We start from the raw sequence: 20,791 nt of genomic DNA, 5'->3' as shown, positions 1-20,791 counted from the left end.
GTAAAGCAAAAACATGTAAGCAAAATAAACCAAAGAAGGAGTCTTCGACCTTGCCAATGTTCAGAGTCCTTTTTCCCCAGCCGGTTAGGTTAGACCATCGATAGTCAGGGGCCCCAGCAGCAGTAGGTCTGCTCACTTGCATGGGCTGCCTCCAACAAGTGTGCTACTCAGTCTGATCCTCTTTAACCGCCCCTCCAGCTTTCCACACATTGCAGGTGTGGTGGGCCAGTGATGTCTGGGCCCAGAGCAGCTCCTTAACTCTTTCTTCAGTGTGGGGTTAGTACACCCCCATCACAATGTATTGCAGCAACATTAACTGGGCTGTTTTTAATGTGCCCTTGTTAGGTGTGTGTACTTTTGTAAGTGTTCTATTATAGATCTTTAACAGCATGGATAATTGTACATAAGATAAAAATTTTAAGAAAAATATCAAATAGAAAATATTACATTCATGCAACGTGACCACAAACATTGCTACGAATGCCTTAACTTTTATCTTCTCTGTGGCACCTTAAACTCACATAGAAAGATGGCAACATTAAACCTTTGCTCCAGCGTAATCTTTTTCTGTTCCTAAAATGTGCCATTATGAATTAGGCAAAAGTAAACCGTCTTTGTGGTCACCATAAAAACAACAACATCAAAAAAAAGAACCCCCCCCCCCGACAACCTTTCTACTTTTGCCTTAGATAAATAGGTAAGTATACCACAGTATTTTTGGTATTACCTAAATTTCTCTACAATAACTAAACAGAATACCTAGAACATGCAAATACGAATTTAAAGTTATGTAGTTATCTGTATGACAAACTAAGGGTAAACACTAAATTGTCAAACATATTATATTTTGTGTAATATAGGTATTCACCATTTAATATCATTTACTTTTAATAGGAGGTACCACTGTGAATGTTTCCAGATGGATTCAAAATTATTTATTGACGAATTTCTAGTCTGGCTGCTTTTTACAGATGTATGTAAAAATTCATTTTAATCTAAACTTTGCATATCCTAATCATTGTCTGTCTATATTTTTATCAGTTTAAAACAGGAGAAAAAATGTGTTCATGAAGAGCATGCTAGTAACTTTATTATTATTTAATAAATGCAGTGTTTTAAACACTACTACTAATTGACATAATCTCTTTCACAGCAGTAGTCTATCAATATTGCTTTAATGAAGGGTTTTAATGGGTTCTATAAAGGGTAAGGAGCAAAAATTGCCACTATCTAACATCATTTTTTTCAATATGTTCCTGAAATGAACAGTTCTCAGTAATATTTAAGTAGTCAGACATTTAAATGCCTGTCCATAGGAGATTAAAAGACTTAAAGAAGAAATACTGTTATTACGGAACGAGCTTTTTGTAATTCAGTTATGAAAATGGAGACAATTTTTAAAAAAAATTCAACTCTTTCAACATTTTTGTAAAGGAACATAGATGAGTTTGAAATGTTATCACCTAAACAAAGTTTTGTGTACTTGTGGAACTTTAGAGGCTAACGAATTTATTTGAGCATAAGCTGCAGCTCAGTTGTAGCTCATGAAAGCTTATGCTCAAATATATTTGTTAGTCTCTAAGGTGCCACAAGTCCTCCTTTTCTTTTTGCGGATACAGACTAATACGGCTGCTACTCTGAAACAAAGTTGTGTGTTTCTCATGATAATACACAATATTGAGGCTCTCATTTTTAGGGATGTTCATTAAGATGTAGTGGGCTAATGCCCCAACATAATCTGGATTCTATAGAATTCTCTCTCTTCCCCCCACCCCGTCTCCGTCTCTCTCTCTCTCTCCCTCCCCCCCAACTGAAGAACTGAAACTCGCATTTATATCAAGAGTTGAATACATTATTTCAGAAATGTATCCATTTGATTCCATTGCAGCTTTAAATAACATTAATCAGGAGGTACTGCTGATTTGCCTGTGGGATTTTCAGATTAGCCAATGAGTTTATTGGGGTTACTTCTTCCTCATCAAGGTCACTGAGGGTAATGTACTGTAATTGTTGTTCTTTTCCAAAGTGCCTCATATATGAAATCCAAGGAATTTCACTGTGTCACTCTTTTTGCTGTTTGTGTAAGCCATTAAGGGAGAGATGAGGAGACGCTTTGGACTGCAGTCTGCCCTTTGTGGAATCTAGATTGCAGTGTCTAATTACACAAGCCTCTTGCTAAAAAGTGTAACTCAGTCCAAAGAAACCAGAGGGACACTCATTGGTATTGGGAAGCATTTGAAGAAATGGGTGGCAGTTGCATCTGCATCAACAACTGAGTGTTCACCTGCCTTTTACTGGAATGGTTTTTGGACTCAAGTCCTAGTGGACCCATTGGTGCTCCTTGTTTCTCAGACTGGTGGTGATGACTCTGAGCGCCTTCAGTTGTGTGCAGCTTCCAAAGAGGTTGTAGTCATTTCTCTTTAATTTGGACCTTGCAACAATATTCCATGTCTTTTTCACCTCTAGGTCAGGCTGCACTCTACATGGGGCTCTCCTGGAAGTCCACCTGAAAGCTCAGGCTGGTGCACAATGCCTGTAGCTAACGCTGATTGCCCTTGACTCTGGAAGCTGAGGCTTTACTTTTAGTTTTCACATATTCTCTTATTTTCTCTTGACACAAATGTTATGATACCCCTTACAGTATCACTTAGGGGCACAACCATGATCAGGAACCCCTTGTGCTAGGTGCTGTACACACACTTAGTAAGGCCAGGTCTACACTAGGGGTGCTTATACCGTCCAGTACACTATTTTACTAAAGCACACCTAGTGTGGATATAGCCTATACCAGCAAAACTGTCATCCTTATCAGCATAGTTTATTTCAGCCAGCCCAAGCAAAACAAGCTACATCAGCAGAAATGTAGTTTTGCAAGTATAATTGTGTCTACAGTAGAGGCCTTGGTAGCACAAATAAGTCAACTACAAATCACACCCTTGACACGACTATGGTGACAGAAATTTGTAGTGTAGACCTGGCTTATGAGAGAGTCCCTGATTACTCTTCCTCTACCTGTTGTGTAGTTTTGTGTTTTCTTTTGTTTTAAATTTCTATGATGATAGTCCATCTTTAAATATTTTAGCGTGCCAGTCTCCAGTGTTTGGCAGGGAAGAGGAAGATGTGCTAGCCAGCCAATTTTCATGGCTCGTGTGCAAATATGGGAACAGTTATTCAGATGAGTTATGAACAATGTAGGTGCCTCTGTGCCTGCAGTTGTTTGATTTGCCATTCTCGTCATTGCATATGCAAGTTAGGAATCCAAATGTACACGCCTGCATTTTGAACAGCTGCATCTGAAGATCAGTTCTGTGGGTTTTTTCCTACTTTTACTGGTATCAAAGGTAACTTATTTTCAAATCATATAAAAATAATTTAAATCTTTCAAATCAGTTTTATTTATAATAGGTCAAGAGTTTTAATACTATGCCATTGTTAGGTTTAAAGAGACAATAACGGTAGGTATGGTGCTAAGTAATACCTAGCTCTAATATTACACATTTCATCAGTAAATCTCAAATCACGTTACAAAAGAGGTTGATATTATTGTCCCTGTTTTACAGATGGGAGGGGAGAGACTGAGGCATAGTGTGGCAAATGGAGTTGCCCAAGGTTACTTAGCCTGCCATTGCCAGAGTTGGTAATAGAACTCAAGTTTCCTGGGTCCAGTTCAATGCTCTATCCACTATGGCACACAGTGTGATGATTCTTTTTGGCTATATAGTACAATGCTATTCATTGTAATGTTTCCTTAAAAATTGCTAGGTGATATTCTGACTGTGTACATATTGCTTTTTAGACATCGTCTCTTTAGACAAGTTCTTCCATGCATTTAGTTATACCTCACCAATATGCTACCTTTGAGGGGTAGCATATGAAACTGATGTGGTCTGTGACTAATTTTAGAAAGGTTTATTCCCCCCTGGTTGTGTCTGCTGCTGTGGGTGTAGGTTGGTATTCTCTACTATGTTTTACTCCCTAATAGGTTTTTAAAATGACAAAAGTACACTCTTTTTTTTGAGTGCTGAAGATGGGGCAAGTTCCTGGGTTCCTTTTATAATAGATCAAAAGTGTGTTACTGTATCCCCTGCTGTATTTCTTACACAAATATATGTACAATATTTAGAATGACCCTTGTTCAGCCTGCTGTTCGGGTCACTCAAACACTGATTTTTGTGTGTGTGAATCAAACGTGAAATTAATATATAAGATGCTTATTTTAAAAAAAGCTACAAGATGTTGCCATGATGTTTTAATGTCTTTTCTCTGCCTTCTTAGCAGTCTTGATTATTATTTAACATATACTAGCCATTGAAAATGACATTGAGATTATCATAAAGACAAATGTTTGTGTTTTGTTTTTTCCTTGTCACACTGTATAAGCATACTGTTTTTCATCTGACTGGAGTGCCTGGATTTAACATGGTCTCTTAATGGTGCTCACAAGTTGAGCAAGATTCAGAATCTAGTAATCAGATGAGACACCAATGAAAATCCTGATTATGGTGGAAAGTGGGGCTGGTGGTTGAGTGACTGGTGTATTTGCCTCTAACATGCTCTCGCACTAGATATTTAGTGATTCCTGTTCCGGTGAATGAGTTGTGAAACTTGGATCCTGGGACATTCGGGTTGTTAAAGATTCCATAGGGTTTTTAATAGAGCAGGGTGCAAGTTCAGCTTTTCTTTTTAAAATCCATTTTAATAACTTCTTACCAGTTTTAATTATTTTGAATCCCTTCTCTCCTTTTATTAGATTTGCTATAAAATGTTCTGATTATACAGAGATAATTGCAATTGTCCTATAATGTATTGTAACATTGTGCTTTTGAGTGAGGGGCAGTGACTTGAATTTTCATTCCCTCCTGATGTTTGTATCTGAAGTACCATGGTTGTTACTAAAGAAAGCTGTTTGAAAATGACAAGAGGGGCAGTTACCCAAGTTGGAATTTGGCCTGGGATACAGAGGTTAATTACAGTGGGACAGATGTTAAGAAGCTCTTACACAGGAACTCAGGGGAGCACAAGATGTTTTTCTCCCCCCCACCCCCCAATATAACCATGCAAGTTGCTCTCACAGTAGCAGTTGCTTCTGGGGGTGCAAGGCCTATTGACCTGTACGCCCCTGGGGAGCAAGACTAAGATTCTGCCCCACCATCCCCTTTGGCACTGGCCTTCTGCCACACCAGGGCAGACCAGTCTGGTGGTATACACACAGACGTGAGGTGCAGTCTTGGCAGCACCCCTCCTGTTGTGTTTGTCTCCACCCAGCCCCCTCCATAGAATTGTACTCTCCAATACTTACTAGGAGACCATCTTAGGAAAGGAAAACAGAGGGCTAGATTGTGGTATTTAGACTACTTGTTCTTTAAACTATAGAGTTTGCATGATTGAATGCTTGCTGTGTTCTACCCCCATGGGTGAAGGTGCTTCAGTGGTAAGCAAAGTGATACTCCGCTTTGTATATCATGTGGCCAGTTACTATAGCTCAGTGTTTAGGAGTTTTATTTGAATGAAAAGTGTTTAATAAAATGCAAATCTATGATTATTGTTCATCTAATTTTCATGATTGAGTTCTAGTGACTTTTTTTTTTGGTGCTTCCACTTCTTTTGCTTAATCCTTAATCTTCATGTTAATTTCCGCTTCTTTCTCTAAAACCACCAATCATTTTTTATCAATACCAGCAATTTCTCCCACAGCTCCCCCCGCCCCCCCCCCCCCATTGTCAGGTTGTTCCATATCTAGTAATCAGTCTCCTGTATCTTGGCCTGCAGGACGCAGTTCAGCAGATATATCTGAAACGTGCAAGAGCTACTCATCCTAGTTTAGCTTGGTCTAAGCTATTTAGCACTATTTCCAAGGATGGTCCCTGTGTGCAACTCAGCATGGCTTTGTTTAAATTGCACAGCACTGGTACCTACTATGTGATATCTTGAATCTCAGCTCACTACGGCCAGGTTTAAATTGGGTTAGGCTTAAATGAAAGCTAGGTTTTTACTCTAGATTTTCTGGACAGATGTCAACAAAACCTACAGCATCCCAGATATTTTTTGGGGGAGGGGAAGCAGCTATATTCCCAAGAGGCAACCTTCAAACTGAAAGTCAAAAGGGGATCTTTTCTCATTTAAGCCCTTAAAGAAATCTGTGGAGTCTGCTACTGACTTTACAAAATCTAAAAATCAGGCTTGCTGCTCTCCATGAAGGGGACTTTTCCATCTCCAGATAAAAGGAAACTCTTATAAAAAAGGATAGTTTCTTCTCGTCACTGCCATCATCTAGAAAACTGATCAAAAGCACAGGAATGTAAGACAGAGTGAAAGGAAAAACTGTGTGTGAGAGGTTTTTACATTGCGGTGAATTTTCAACATTAAGTGCATTGGCTTTTCAAAAGTGGAGGAAAATAAGAAATATAGTTTTGTTCCTCTGTAATGATTTCCAGCCAAGCAACTGGCACAAGCCACATACTGAAGATGAAGTTGCAGCTTACATAGAACTGCTGATATCTGGTACCCAGGTACTTCATCTGGGATTTGCCAGAGAGCCAGCCGGAAAACTATTTGTTGGGGAGATTGCCCCAAAGTGTTAAATAGAGAGAAAAGAAAAAGAGCATTCCACACTCTGAATTTATTTATTTATTTTTACTTTCTCTGGTCAGACCTATTCTCTCAGGTTAAATTAGAATGGTAGGTGCACAATGTGATAGGAAATAATTTGAAGTGTTCTTTTAAACTGATGGCAATAAACAAGATTTTCCTGCTTATAAAACCATGTTCACCAGCAGCACTGGACATGTACATTAAGTGTGAATTGGATGGTGGGCAAGTGAATGAAAACAGAGATAGGAAACTATAGCTCACAATTAATGCAAATCATCTTCCTGCTCCAGTTTACCAGCCTCTTTGATTTTATACAGATTCCCCTTGATCTACCTGACCACCATTCTTCACCTGCTCATTCCATTTTTCTAATCTTGTGTGCCTGCTCACCTCCAGAGATGGGTGTGACTCCACTTGTTCTGTCAGTGGAGAATTCTTTACACTGCCACCATTCTCTGGCCTCTGGGAAATAGCATTCTGTCATGCTGAAGATGTGTGATTCACCACTGTAAATGCTTTGGCTGTCAATCCAGCTTGAGATATTGTACTGAAAGGGAAATAAAATCTGTGCCCAGTGGGCTCAGACATAACTTCCAACAACAAAACTGTATTTCTTCTCCTACTTTGTTAAACTACGTGCATTTCTATCTGTCAATGCACTTTATGATGTTATAAGGTGAAAATAAAACATACACTCTGATGTGACTAAAGTGAATGAGATTATAGCTAGTGGTAAATCTTGGGTAGTTCTCTACTTTAGCAATCCCCCAAATAGCCATCCTGAAAACAAATGCAAATATAGGGACTGATCCAAAGCCCATTGAAGTCAGTGCAAAGAAAAGATTCCCGTTGATTTCAGTGGGCTTTGGGTTCGGCACATATAGTTTAAAATGTATAGGGAGAAAGTGTTTTGTAGTGGTACTAAATGTCAGGGAGGCTTCAACTCTGTATTAGAGTTGATCGATGGGGTGGGAAGAGACCATGAAGAACTTTTAAAAGGAAAACGAACAATGAAAAGAGAGGGGTGATGCAATCCAAGTGGTGAGCCAGAAGATCATTTATGCAGCAATGTTCTGACTACACTTAAGGGGTGGCAAGATGTGAATTTAAAAATAATTTTTTTTTCGGCCAAACTGGAGAAGATTGCAGTAGTTAAGACATGAGAATCTAAGGCCACTATTAGGGTAAGAGAACTTTAACTCTGCCACACTGTAGCTTTGCAAGCGTTCCATGTTTCTATTTGCCACACTCTAAATTTTTCAAAGTTGAAAAAGTTACAGAAAAAATGACAGAGCAACAGAAGGAAAATACAATTCTGCAGCCTCTGTTCAATCTTTTTACCATCCCATTATTTTCTTCACAGTCTGCAGTCTTAGTCAGCCTTTATTCAGGCAAAACTCTTGGTGAAGTGAATGGGGATTTTTCTTGGCGTAGAACTGAAATATTTGGTCATAAATTAACATAGTAAGGCATGTTCACTATGTTGTATTTTGGTGAAAAGTTGTTAGGGCCAAGGCCAATGCACAAATGTGCTCACAAGAAGCATCTTCAGTTCCTTCCAGTCTCTCTCCTCCTGTCCCAATCATGTTTATGATATTTGCTTAACTATACGATTTGCTTGAAGTATTCTGTAAAAGTGACCTGTTTTCTTAGACTGTGTGGTCTTCAAGCCTGTTTGTGAAAGTGGCTTGTGGAGGCTCAGATTGCACACCCTTTGGGGTGGGGACAACACTGTACAAAGCCGAGCACAATAGGACTACAGTCCTGATTGTCATCTTAGCACTCTACTGCAATGCAAACAACAATGGAAAACAGTGTTTTCCCTCATTAATAAAATCTCCTTAATCTCGGTATTCTGACTGCTTCTTTCCCTGGTTATAACATCCTTATTCATGAAAGCAAGGAAATGCTCCTAAAGCAAATATTCAATATTATGTAAACTGACTTACAGTGAACCTTGCACATTTGCAGTGACCTATGCCACTTAAGATCAAAGCATAAATTGTAGGGGCTTGGAGTTTGAAAATCTCTAAACTTATTTCTGAAATCCACACATCATTACAACACATCTCTGAAGGGCCACTGGGCCACACTATGAAGGGTATGTGGGGTTTTTATTTTTTTTTTTACTCTTGAAAAGGATTTGTTACAGAGTGATAAAGTGCAAAGTATCTTTAGAATCAAAGGTGCTATATTAGAAAGAAATGGCATTCGGAGGGACAAGTGAAGAAAAAGTATGTAGTCTCCTGTGTGTGCACGCACGCACGAATGACTCAAACAATCAAAGTCTAGTATATTCTTTTCACTCCCCACGTCTACAATACTTCTCAATTTCTCAGCGAGGTTATACAGGAGGTTCCTTAGTGAAAAGAGATTTTTTCATGGTATAGTTTTTAAAGGTTTCATCTGAGACAAGTAATTTCTTAGAGTAAACCATATTTAACAGTTTACTTGTTCTGGCTTTCTGGCAGTTTTTATTCTTTCAGAGGTTCATCTCTGTTGATCATGACTTTGAAAGCTGACAAATTATCTTTGGAATATTAGGAATTCACTCAAGCTGTTAGGCAGTGCTATAATATACACAATATGCAATACTTTTAATTCAGTTTGAAGCAGTTTAACTTTGATCAACCTAAACTCAACAGCAGTAGAAACGTCAAAAGCTTATCTATCTTTAGTTTGCTTCCTACTCAGAGTATCATATGACTTCTTCATGAGCACGCTTGTGGTGACAAGATGGTGAGATAGTAAACCGAGGCACAAATGTTAGATCACACATAAGTCAACAACAGTGCCGGGAATAGAACCTCACAGTCCTGAGTTTGAGTCTTCTGCTTTAATCATTAGGATGCTCTTCCCCACAAATTCTCTGGCTCTCTCCAAAGTGAGCCAATCAAGGTGGTGGTAAAGGTGAGGAATGTATGTAAATGTCAGCCACCTTAGAAGAGCTTTCCTACACAAAGGACTTAGTGAGCAGGAGGTGGCTTTATAGGCTCTAGAAAGATGGATTTGCATTGGATGCCTTTGTGGAAGAGGCAATCACAGATGCAAGTATGTTCTGGGTTTAATTATGACCCACAGAAAAAATACTAGCTCACTTCTCTCCTTAATTTTGAGTTAATTGGCACTTACCTAATTGATTACATTTTAAACCATAAATGGGTGATTTCTCTGGTTTTTGGGCACCATTGCTTGTACATTGCTTGCAATTGATATTTATGAAATATTTCCTAGTGGCTAGGACCCAGTTTCAAGGGGTTTGAGGCTTGTCAAGGGTACACACAAAGACTAGGCACCAGTCTTTTCTGTTTGAATTCATTGTCAGCATGTATAAGTAAATGACATAACCCTTTATGACAAAGAGGTGCATATTAACAATCCAGAGCACATGACTTAATCTTCTCTCTCATACTTGGCTCAGTGGATATAATAGTCCCAATATATATTGTCTTTTGCTGTTTGTTGTTGGTTACTAAAGTATAACAATCAGTGACAACTTGCTGATAAGAAAAGCAGACCAGAACTGAGACATCTGAAAAATCTGTGTTTAACATCTCTCTGTCTGTACAATAAGGAATGCTCCACTATGAATAATTATGCTTTCTGTTTGAAAATTCCAAGTAATGGCTCACCATGTATGTTGTCATCCATTGGGACATTAAAATTAGAGCCCTGTGTGGGACTATTTTAATTCCGCTCCTGTCCTACCCTGCAATTCCCACTCCCACCTGCTCCTGCATGGTTTCTTGAATTTTTACCCCACACCCACTATTATGGCAATAGGTCCTGTAGGATCCACAGGATCTCAGTCCTGCTGCGGGGCTGTACATTAGAATTCAATCTCTTTTGATTCAAGAGAAACTCGGAGGTCACTCTTGGATCTTTACTTGTGAAATTACTTTCCTTTGTGTGAAAGATAGCTATTGCCAGTGAATAGTACATAACTTTGGTCTCCTTGCAACACTGGGTGATATTGATTGGGGCCAATAGGGTGATGAGTAGAGTGAGTGAGTCTGTGAGCCATATTTCATGCACTGTGAGGAAAGTTGAAGAATAGCTAGGCAATGTGGGGGCTGAAATATTGTGCCTTTATAATTGTCAGTCACATTTCAAATATATTAGTAATAGTAGTAATACCAAGCTCTTGTCTGGAGCTTCTCATTGGTAGATCTCCAAGTGCTTACTAAGGAAATCAGTCTCCTTATCACCACTGTAAAGAAGAGGAGACTGAGGCGCAGAGCAGTGAAGTGATGTACCAGTGGCAGATTCAGAAAAAACTTTAGTTCTATTCCTGGATCCCACCCAGTCCAGTGTTTAACCAGTAGGCAACATGCCCCCCAGTGCCTCCTAATACCTCTCCTAGAACCCCTAGGAGAACTCCTTTCCTAAGTAATGGATTGGTTAGTCTCTGGTTGAAGGTGATGCCTTCCTATGTTCACTCCTGTATTTTGTGTAAATTATCTGGCAGCCCCTGTGTATGCACTGTTGAGAGCTGGCAGATTTATTTGTAGTGGATTTGCCTTCATGGGGAATTGGTCAGAGTCTGAGCACAATGCAAAAGTCATCTTTAACACTAAAGTAGGTCTCTTTTCTTCATTTCACTGTTTCCACTTTGATGCTCGAGTGTTATGTCTTGTTACTCTGAAATGACAAGGCAACAGAGCACTATAAATTAGTCGTTCTCTCTGTCACCAGGTTTGGGGTTAGACCAGTAAGGGGTTGTGTCACTTACTTTGAACTCTGGTGTCTCACAATGTTTTGCTGCTGTAGGTCCCAACCAGGCTACAAGCATGCAAGTCACAACCTGAGTATCTGTGTGCTAAACAGCCCTGCTTCAGCAGCTCTGACCCTAGTACCGTGTCTACAGTCCCACTTTGGCTTCCAGCAGCTTTGGTTACTACTTGCAGGGTTATCCCAACACACTCCCAGTCCCCATTTTTCCCAAGCTGTATTCTGTGCAATGTCCAGCCCTCTCCTGGACACTTCAGAGAAGAAAAGAGGTTAATTTGTTCCTCTAAAGACACACAAGCACGTCACAGCTTATTAATTCAACTGAGGTAAATACACTCTTCCATTTAAACACAGCACTGCCTTGATTTATAGTAAAAGTAAAACACATTTTTTAATAGGACATAGGTCAAGTGATGCTGAGCAAAAAAGGAATAAATTTAGAATCTGTTATAAGCAAATAAAAGTGAAACTTAATCTATCAAGGTACAGGCTTTGTTCAAGGTAGTTTCTCTCACCGGTAATTCTTTTAGCCATGGCTGACTTTCCTTCAGTCAGACCCTTCCACAGAAGTACAAGGCTCTGGCTTCTCTTGTATTCGCAAGTGAAAGACGTTCACATAAATAGGTTTCTTACCTACATTCAGACCCTAGAGTCTTCAGCTAAGTGCCCTCTAGGCTGCGCAGCTGCCTATTAAGCCTCATGCAGGGGCTCAGGGCTGTGTTGGGAGAGATGCCTTTCCCCCAGCACGGACCTGCTGTGATGGGGAGAGGTGCCTCTTCCTGCCCCCCCTGAGCCCAGGTGCTGCTGCGGGAGGAGAGAGCTGGGGTGAGTCCTCTCTCCCCACCGTAGCCCCCAGGCAGCTTGCACCCCCAGCCAAAGCCCTCACCCCAACTCTCTGCCCCAGCCCAGACTCCCCTCATGCACCCCAAACCCCACATCCTTGGCCCCACCCCAGAGCCTGCACCCCCAGCTAGAGCCTGCACCCCAACCTTCTGCCCCAGCCCTGAGGCCCTCATCCCTGTCCCCCCACCGCATGAATTTTGTTACGTGCACCAATATAGAGGTGGTGATGTGTCACACATCACCTCCATATTGGTGCATGTAACAAAATTCATTCTGCACGTGCATGGGAAACATTAGAGGGGACACTGGTCTTCAGCCTCCCCCATTGGTGAAGGACATCTTTCTAAGGCTACGTCTTCACTAGAAACTTCAAAGTGCTGCTGCGGGAGTGCTCCCATGGCAGAGTTTGAAGTGTGTGTGGTCACATGTGAGCACTGGGAGAAGCTCTCCCAGCACTCCTGGTAATCCACCTCCACAAGGGGAATAGCTCGGAGCACTGGGAGCATGGCTCCCAGCGCTCGGATCCTGTCCACACTAGTGCTTTAAAGTGCTCAAACTTGTTGCACTCGGGGCGGGGACTGTGTGATTTTTCACACCCCTGAGCCAGCAATTTAGAGCGCTATAAAATGTAAGTATAGACAAGCCCTTAGTTTGCTATATCTTTGTTCCCTTCTGTCTATCTAGTAATGGATGCCAAAGATGGCTTCTGTCTCTGCTTATCTTCCAAAGTTCAATGACTTTGTTTCAACAGGCAGGGTGATCTCATGCTATTCTTCACTTCCTGTGGTGTTCCCTCCACCTGTATGTAAATAGGGCTTTCATGGTTTTGATCCCACCATGCTTAATGTACATAGGAGACAGATAAATAGCTGTCTAGGAGGGAACCTGTTTCTCCCTATTTGGTCATAGATTTTTAAATCATTAAGTATCCAGATTGTGAAATGTCTGTATTAACACTATATTAATCACCAGGGTGTCATTAGCTTTCAGAAAAAAACCTCTGTACGCTTTTATAATACAATAATCAGTTGATTCAATTTCTCATCACTTAAGGTTCAGCCCCATCTTTATCGGCAAGTAAACTTTTGCAGTGTATTTTTTGAAAAGTAAAACGTAGACCAAGCTTCTTTCTCCTGCTGGGTTTGGATGCTATGCTGTAACCTCCCCTTAGGTATGTAAAAATGGACCTTTGTTGTCTTTGCCTGAAAACTGGGCTGGTCAGAGAATCAAATACACATTCCTTTGTTTAAGGCAGTCTGTGCTTGTGCGTTGATTGCCAAACACACCTAATAATACAATTCTAGTGCATATCCGAAACTTTTTGTACTCACCCTGTGCATACATCATACAAGAATATTGATGATCAGTAAGTTGTTAATTTTCTATCATCTTACATGAGGCCTGTTAGATACAGGCTATAACCACGGACTTGGTCAGGCCACCTTGAAACTCATTACCCTAGACCAGTGAGCTGTTTGCCTTGTAGCACTGGGATGCACATTTCACAGTGACATTAATAAACACTATGCTGTTAGATTTCAAACGATATATTACATGCCACTTTTTAAGTATCGTTACAGTGTGTGAGGTGTAATGGGTATGTCAGGCCTGAGGAGTTGTTGACATAGTAATGAACCACAAATGGGCCTCTCTTTCATCCCTTCAATGGGTTTGTTTTCTTTAAAAGTTACCTCTGTAATAGACTGCCCCATTCTTTCCAGGACAAACATAGTAAACTCGACATTACAAGCAACTATAGCATTGTTATAACCATATGAACATTTTCTGTTTAAAACTTTCAAATTAATTTGAATGAAAAGGAATAACTTCAGTTCTTTATAGCATCCTGTCTTCCTTTCCTTGCACACATTTCTATACCTGTCTCTGCACTGCAACAAGGGCTTATGCCACAAATACTGAAAAGAGGCTTTTAAAAATGATGCAGAAGTAGGAAAAAAATTGACATGAGACCCTTACAAGCCTGGAAGTATTCAAACCTTGTTATATCTGTATATTTCTGGTTTAGAAGTTTCGCTGGGAATGTAATATTTTCTTTTTGCATTTGGTTGTTCAACAATTTGTCAAGATGTCTTCCAGTTGGATAGTAATAAATTGGCAGTACAGAAATTAAGTCATATAGAGGAGCACAATAATAGACAAGAACTTGGGTTTAATTTTGATTTCTGGGTGAAATTCTTGTTATATCCAATTAATTCACCTGTTCCTTATAAGGACCCAATTTACTTGGGTTGGGGGAGGAAAGAACCAAACCTCCTCCTCTCCCCGCTCCCTGAAAGTCACCACACTGGATTTTTATAGGGTGGTTTGTTCTTGCACAATTGAGTGCATAACTCTCGTAAAAATGTGAACGGTAAAAAACAATTTGGATTTTAAACTTATTCATTCATTGGTGAGGAATTTGAGAGTATGGTAACTTCACTCACATTGATTGGGAATATATAGTTTGCATATATTGTTTTTATATGTTCCCTTTGTGATGCTTGCTTGGTTTAATTGGATATGACAAATTACCCTTTGGCTTCTCATCTGTTGAGGCCCAGTTTAATTTATAAAACCAGGTGATCGTTTCCCACCTTGTCTCTTCTTCATGTGACGAAGAGTACAGTAATACAGTGACAACTTAAAATAAGTTCAAGTTCTGGATAAAGAATGGATGCCATGGTTTTGAAAATAATATCAAAAATACTCTTTGAATAGTAAATTAGTTGAGATGGAGGGAAAGTGTAAACCCAACAAGTCACATTTTTATTAGAGGGACCTGCCTTACAAACTGGGTTTTATTAGTCAGTGTCTTGGATTTACTGCACAGGAATTTACTGTACACATCTCATACATAAATTAATCTTGTACAAATAGACACAGATTACAAGAGGAGAGGAGGCAATTCAGCTTGTGTTGCCTCGTGGGTTTTTAGGTAGGTTATGAAACAACCCATATAGCCTTGGAAATAACACAAGTTGGAGAGATGGGTTTGGGGAGAGGAATTTTCATTTGGAAAAAAAAAAAAAAATCATGCCAGCGTTTGTTGGCCCTGATATGGAACCGGCATTTATTTTCAAGGATGGTCTGTCAGCTTGTCAGGGTTATCTTCAGCTTGTCAGGGTTATCTTCAGCTTGGATCTGCAAATTGCTTCGCTGGTATTGATGTAGTGTTATGGTTGAAGTGAAGCAGTGTCTGTAGTGCAATATGTACCATTTGACATTTGGAACATCTTTATGGACAGAAAATTCTTTGTTTTCTGACAAATGGTGCATCTTTTACAACAGAGACCATAAAAACACTTCATATTAATGGTAAAATGCATGTTTACCAAAAGCCACAGAGTAACGATAGAATAAATTCATTTTTGTTTTTGACTTAGTACAGCTCCTTAGGAGTCACACCGTACAGATGAGCTTAGCTCAGGGAGTACAGACTGGGCCTTTGTTTTAGGGTAGAAGGTACGGGGTGGCATGAGTTACTCCCTGTGAAGGTGGGAATGTGTAGCAACTCCGAGGGTGAAATGGAATGTGGTTCCCTTTAGGGATTGGGTGGTATTCCCATCTGGAGAGGTTCTAACTGTGGTTTTTGTTATGCTGTAATGCTCATGAATTGTTTTGTTTACTGTTACATAATTGTTTATATGTAAATAAAGCTATTGCCACCCTCTTTCCCTCTGTTATGATGGTGCTGGTTTAACTCTGTGGTACAAGGAGGAGGAATGTGTGGGAAGCTAGGGCATGTTCATAACATGCTTCATTTTTAGTTTTTCAGTACATTTGCTAATTGCCATGTTTAGTTTAATTTTCTTTTGCTGTATGGAATGCATTTCCATTTTATTGGTTAAATTAGCTGAAGATTTTAGTTATTAAATCTTGAGAACTGAACAGTAGTGCATTACTTTGTGTCAGTTACTACATATATAGAAAATATAATGTACTGTTTTCTTCCTGTTAATGTATGTACAGGAGGATCACATTATAGTGGGACACTGCTTATACAGAAGTAGAATGTAAGTTATGAATTACTTCAGTGCACTTTCACTCCTCCTGTAGACAAGTTTAATTTCACTGTAAATGAGTGGTGGTATGTCAATTTATTGGAATATAGCCATTATCACCCACTGGCTATGTGTCAGATGTTGCTTTCTGAAGGAGATTAACACCTCCCCCTCCTCCTCTGCTCTAGCAGAGCTGAATAGAGGGACTAAGCAGGAACTGTCAGAACCATGTGGAATGAAGGACAAGGAGGAGTAATGCCCCTGGTTTTGACCCAACTGCTTCCAGGATGGAATTAAGATAGAGGGCTTGATTCTCTCACTCTCTCCATTTTTACACTGATGTAACTCTGATGTCAGTGGCTTTAGTCCAGTGTGTGAGATCAGAATTAGGCCAGAAGTCTTTGAGTTACGCCGCTGACGCAGCCTGTGAAAGACCAAGTGTCTAGATTGGCTTATAAAGAAAATAGGTTCCAGTCAGGGAGGAGGGAAATGGAATTTGAGTTTTCCACATAATAGGGAAAGGAACCAAAACCGTAGCAATGGTTACAATGAATAATAGCATAAGGATCTAAGTCCAAAATAATGGGGCACCGCATTAGCCCTGAACCATAGCTAGCTCCTTTTCCCATAAGGTTTTCAGGTGTTTTTTAGCCAGTTTTCTGTGCCTCCTGTTCCCATTTGCTAACCTGCTGCATCTGTGCTTCCAACAAGGTTTGGCTAATCTGTATCTGCCAGTAATTTATAGCCTGACAACCACCACCATTCACTTGTACACCTGAGTATAGATTTGTCTATTTGTCCTTTTCCCTAGTCTTCTAGAAAGGGCAGAAAGAAAGAGAACAATGCAGTGATTAACAGAGAAGAATGAAAACAAAAGAAAAATTTACTACCTTTCACACTTTATAAGACCTTTGTTCACACGCTGCTGCTGCTCCGAACAGCAAAGAGAACTTAAACTTAAAGGAAAAGACAAAAAAAGCTCCTGCAGCCTCCTACAGAGACAGACCACCCAATCACACAGCCCATACATGCAGGTGGGAATAACTGCAGCAGTTTAGGCAAAGGAGATCATATTCCTGTTCTGTGGAGAAAAGAAGGGTATAGTTTTCCAAGGTAAAACCTGTCCTGTCCAGATTAAGTTCTGTTTATAGTGGAATATTTTTAGCAGGGGAGAAAAATGTCTGAGCAAAGCACTAGGAAATAAAACTTGTAGGAAACGGTTTCATAGAGAAGTGAGATGGTTTTCTTTAAGAAATCCAAGGGCCATAATTTTTTTGAATTAAAATTTAAGTTCTCCAGAATCATATGATAGCACCAGCAAAGTGCATTTCGGTTCACCCTGGCTAACTTTCAGTTCAAGATGTGCCAGTAGTTATGTCGCATTTATTTTTCTGCCAGGAATTAATGTTTTAGAGGGACTGAGGATGTTGTCACTATTATTTATTGCATACTTAAAACTGTACCAAGTGCCATACATTCAGATGAAGAAAAACCCCTTCCAAGCCTAGAGTTCCTTTTCCAAAGAGCTTGCAATCTAAAATATAGACAAAGATGCAAAGAATGGTAGCAGATGGTAACGGGTGGTGTGTATTAGGGGAGGATAAGAACTACAAATATACAGCCATGTACATAAACATTATGTTCACACTGAGACTCCACTGAATGCTGCTATATGTATGTGTAGCGGGACGAGGACTCACCGGCGCAGCGTCTCCTGCTAGTCGTCTCAGGAATTAGCTCTTTACAGCCTTCGGAGCGCCCTCTGCAGGCCAGTGTCTCGCCTGCTGCTGGCATCTGTATCCCTCCCAAACCCCGGTGCCCTTTACCCTGGGGTTCTGCCCCAGCAGTACCCCTACACTCTGGGTCTCCCCTCCCTGGGGAACCCCCAACTCTCTAAACCACCTTGCCTCAGTGGCTACTGCCAGTTATCAGCTAGCCCCCACTCACAGGGGCGGACTGCAGTATAATGACCACTCATCATTGGCAAGGGGTTAGGACCTGCTGCCTTTGCCTATCCTCAGGCTGTCCCTCTGCAGCCCCAGTACCTTTCGGGCCCTTAACAAGACCTGCAGCCTGGGGGTTTACTAGGCTGGAGCTCCCCAGCTCCCTTTGCCCTTCCCCAGCACCGCTTTGCTCTAGGTACCTTGCTCCCAGACAGCTAGCCCTTCCCAGGCCAGGGCTAGAGTGAGCCTCTTCAGCTTCTGGCCCACAGCCCTCTTAAAAGGCCAGCTGTGGCCTGATTGGGGCATGGCCCCAGCTGCGGCTGCCTCCCCCAGTCAGCCAAGCTGTTCCCAGCTGCAGCCTTCTCCAGGGCTGCTTTTAACCCATTCAGGGCTGGAGTGGCGTGGTCACCCTGCTACAGTATGTAAGTGTGCGCACACTGTCTGCGTAGACCAAAAGGATATATACATTCTGATGGATTTTAAAGAAGTGCGGAAAGACTAGGTAATCAATTAATATTAGGGCTCAGCAATTAATTGATTTTTTTTTTTTTAGTTTGGTAACCATAATAAAATATTCTGGGGGAGGAGGGGAGGTGTTTAGTTTCAAACTGACTGTTTCTGTGTGAGTTTTTCTTATTTCACTGAAATGGAAACCCCCGCCCCCCCCAAAAAAAATTTGAGTTGAGTGAAAAGATTTGAACATTGTTTTATAACGATATTTTGAAATGAAACCATTTTGAAGCATAACATCAAAGTGATTTGTTTTGAAATGTTGAAATGAACAGTTTTGACTTTGAATTTATTTTCCTTATTTTTTATGTGGCCTGAGTTGACTAATAGTTTTGGATGCTCCAAAACTGCATTTTTCAGCAAACTTACTATTTTTAACAGAAAATTTTTGCCAAACTCTAATTAATATACTATTTTTGTTGAGTGGGGCTGGAAGTGGAACTGAGGTAAAAGGATAAATTTTGTTCAAGGAACAGAGAAACGTGTAGGAGAGGATGGAATGCAGGAAGGATATAGGATGGAAAGAGAGAAGATTGAATGGTAAGGCAGAACAGGTGGGAGAAGTTAACTGAGGTCACGTCCACAGGGCAATGAAAAATCGTGGCACCGAGTCTCATAGCCTGGGTCAGCTGCCTCAGGCTGTGGGGCTAAAAATTGTAGGATAGATGTTCGGGCTCAGGCTGGAGCCCTGGCTCTGAAACTCCGATAAGGGTGAGTGTCTCTGAGCCTGGCCTCTCAGATGCTCACTCCTGTCAGGGTTTCAGAGCCTGAGCCCCAATGTCTACATTGCAATTTTGTAGGCCTAAGCCTGACTTAGCTGACCTGGGCCAGCTGGAGCTGGGCCTTCAGTCTTGTATTGCAGTGTTTACATGCCAAAAGAGTCCTGGGACCTTCATCCCATAAAGACTTTGTTGTAGTAGCCAGGCAAGGTACTAACAAACTTCAACAGAACTTTATTTTTTAAAGTGGAAACCTCTTTTCCAAGTTGCTGTTGCACCCTCAGTAGCTCTCCCTCAGCCTCTTCAACGCCTCTCCACTCCTTCCTGTTTCCTGTCCTTTCAGACTCCCAACAGCCAGTGCTCCCAATTGTAATAATTACAAGCAACATCTAAACACCACAGACATGTACATTTTGTTTAACTTTACACTCTGTGTGAGTAAGATTCAGAGGCAATAATCTGTGCGTATCGTTAAGCACTTGCAGGATTGGGACCCGAATTCTCTCGTGGTGAAGTGAGAGTGTGCTAATGAAGAAAAGCAGAAATGGCAATCAGCAGTGTTAGAGATTCTAGGGGGTGAGTGTTTGGGATGCATGATGCTACGAGATTTGAGTGAGGGGTGTGGCAGCAGGCAGCTCCACTGCATTTCCTTCTATCAGTTGTGGCTGAAAGTCATTACCATTAATTGGTTGTCCAGTGGGCTACATGAATGGGTTTGTCAGTTTTGTTCACATCACCTATGTAAATAAACAAACAAAACATCAGAGATGGTACTAACGGGCACCCTCCTGGGTAGTCTCAGTGAAACCACTGACAGAATGAGCATAGACAATTACCAGAGAATGAGCGACGTCTTATCACAGAGACGGTTCCCACCTGATCAAATTTGAGGCACATTGACATGGGCAATATGGGGAAGCTTGCAGTGCTTTTGCCCATACTGTGTCTGTTCCATATGTAAAGGAGTTGGGGTTCTGAGGCTTGTCAGCCTTTCAGTTTTCACAAGCATTTATAATTCACCTTTGTAAATGACAGGTTTCAGAGTAGCAGCCGTGTTAGTCTGTATCCGCAAAAAGATAAGGAGTACTTTTGGCACCTTAGAGACTAACAGATGTATTTGAGCATAAGCTTTCGTGCGCTACAGCTCACTTCATCGGATGCATTCAGTGGAAAATACAGTGGGGAGATTTATATACACAGAGAACGTGAAACAATGGGTGTTACCATACACAATTAAAGAAAAGGAGTACTAGTGGCACCTTAGAGACTAACCAATTTATTTGAGCATGAGCTTTCGTGAGCTACAGCTCACTTCTAACCCAGGAACCTATCCTTGCAACAAAGCCCCTTGCCAACTGTGTCCACATATCTATTCAGGTTTCAGAGTAACAGCTGTTTTAGTCTGTATTTGCAAAAAGAAAAGGAGTACTTGAGGCACCTTAGAGACTAAACA

This window comes from Eretmochelys imbricata, chromosome 7, assembly GCF_965152235.1.
Source record: "Eretmochelys imbricata isolate rEreImb1 chromosome 7, rEreImb1.hap1, whole genome shotgun sequence".
NCBI lineage: Eukaryota > Metazoa > Chordata > Testudines > Cheloniidae > Eretmochelys > Eretmochelys imbricata.
The sequence above is the reverse complement of the archived record's forward strand: the minus strand, read 5'-3'. Positions refer to the sequence as shown.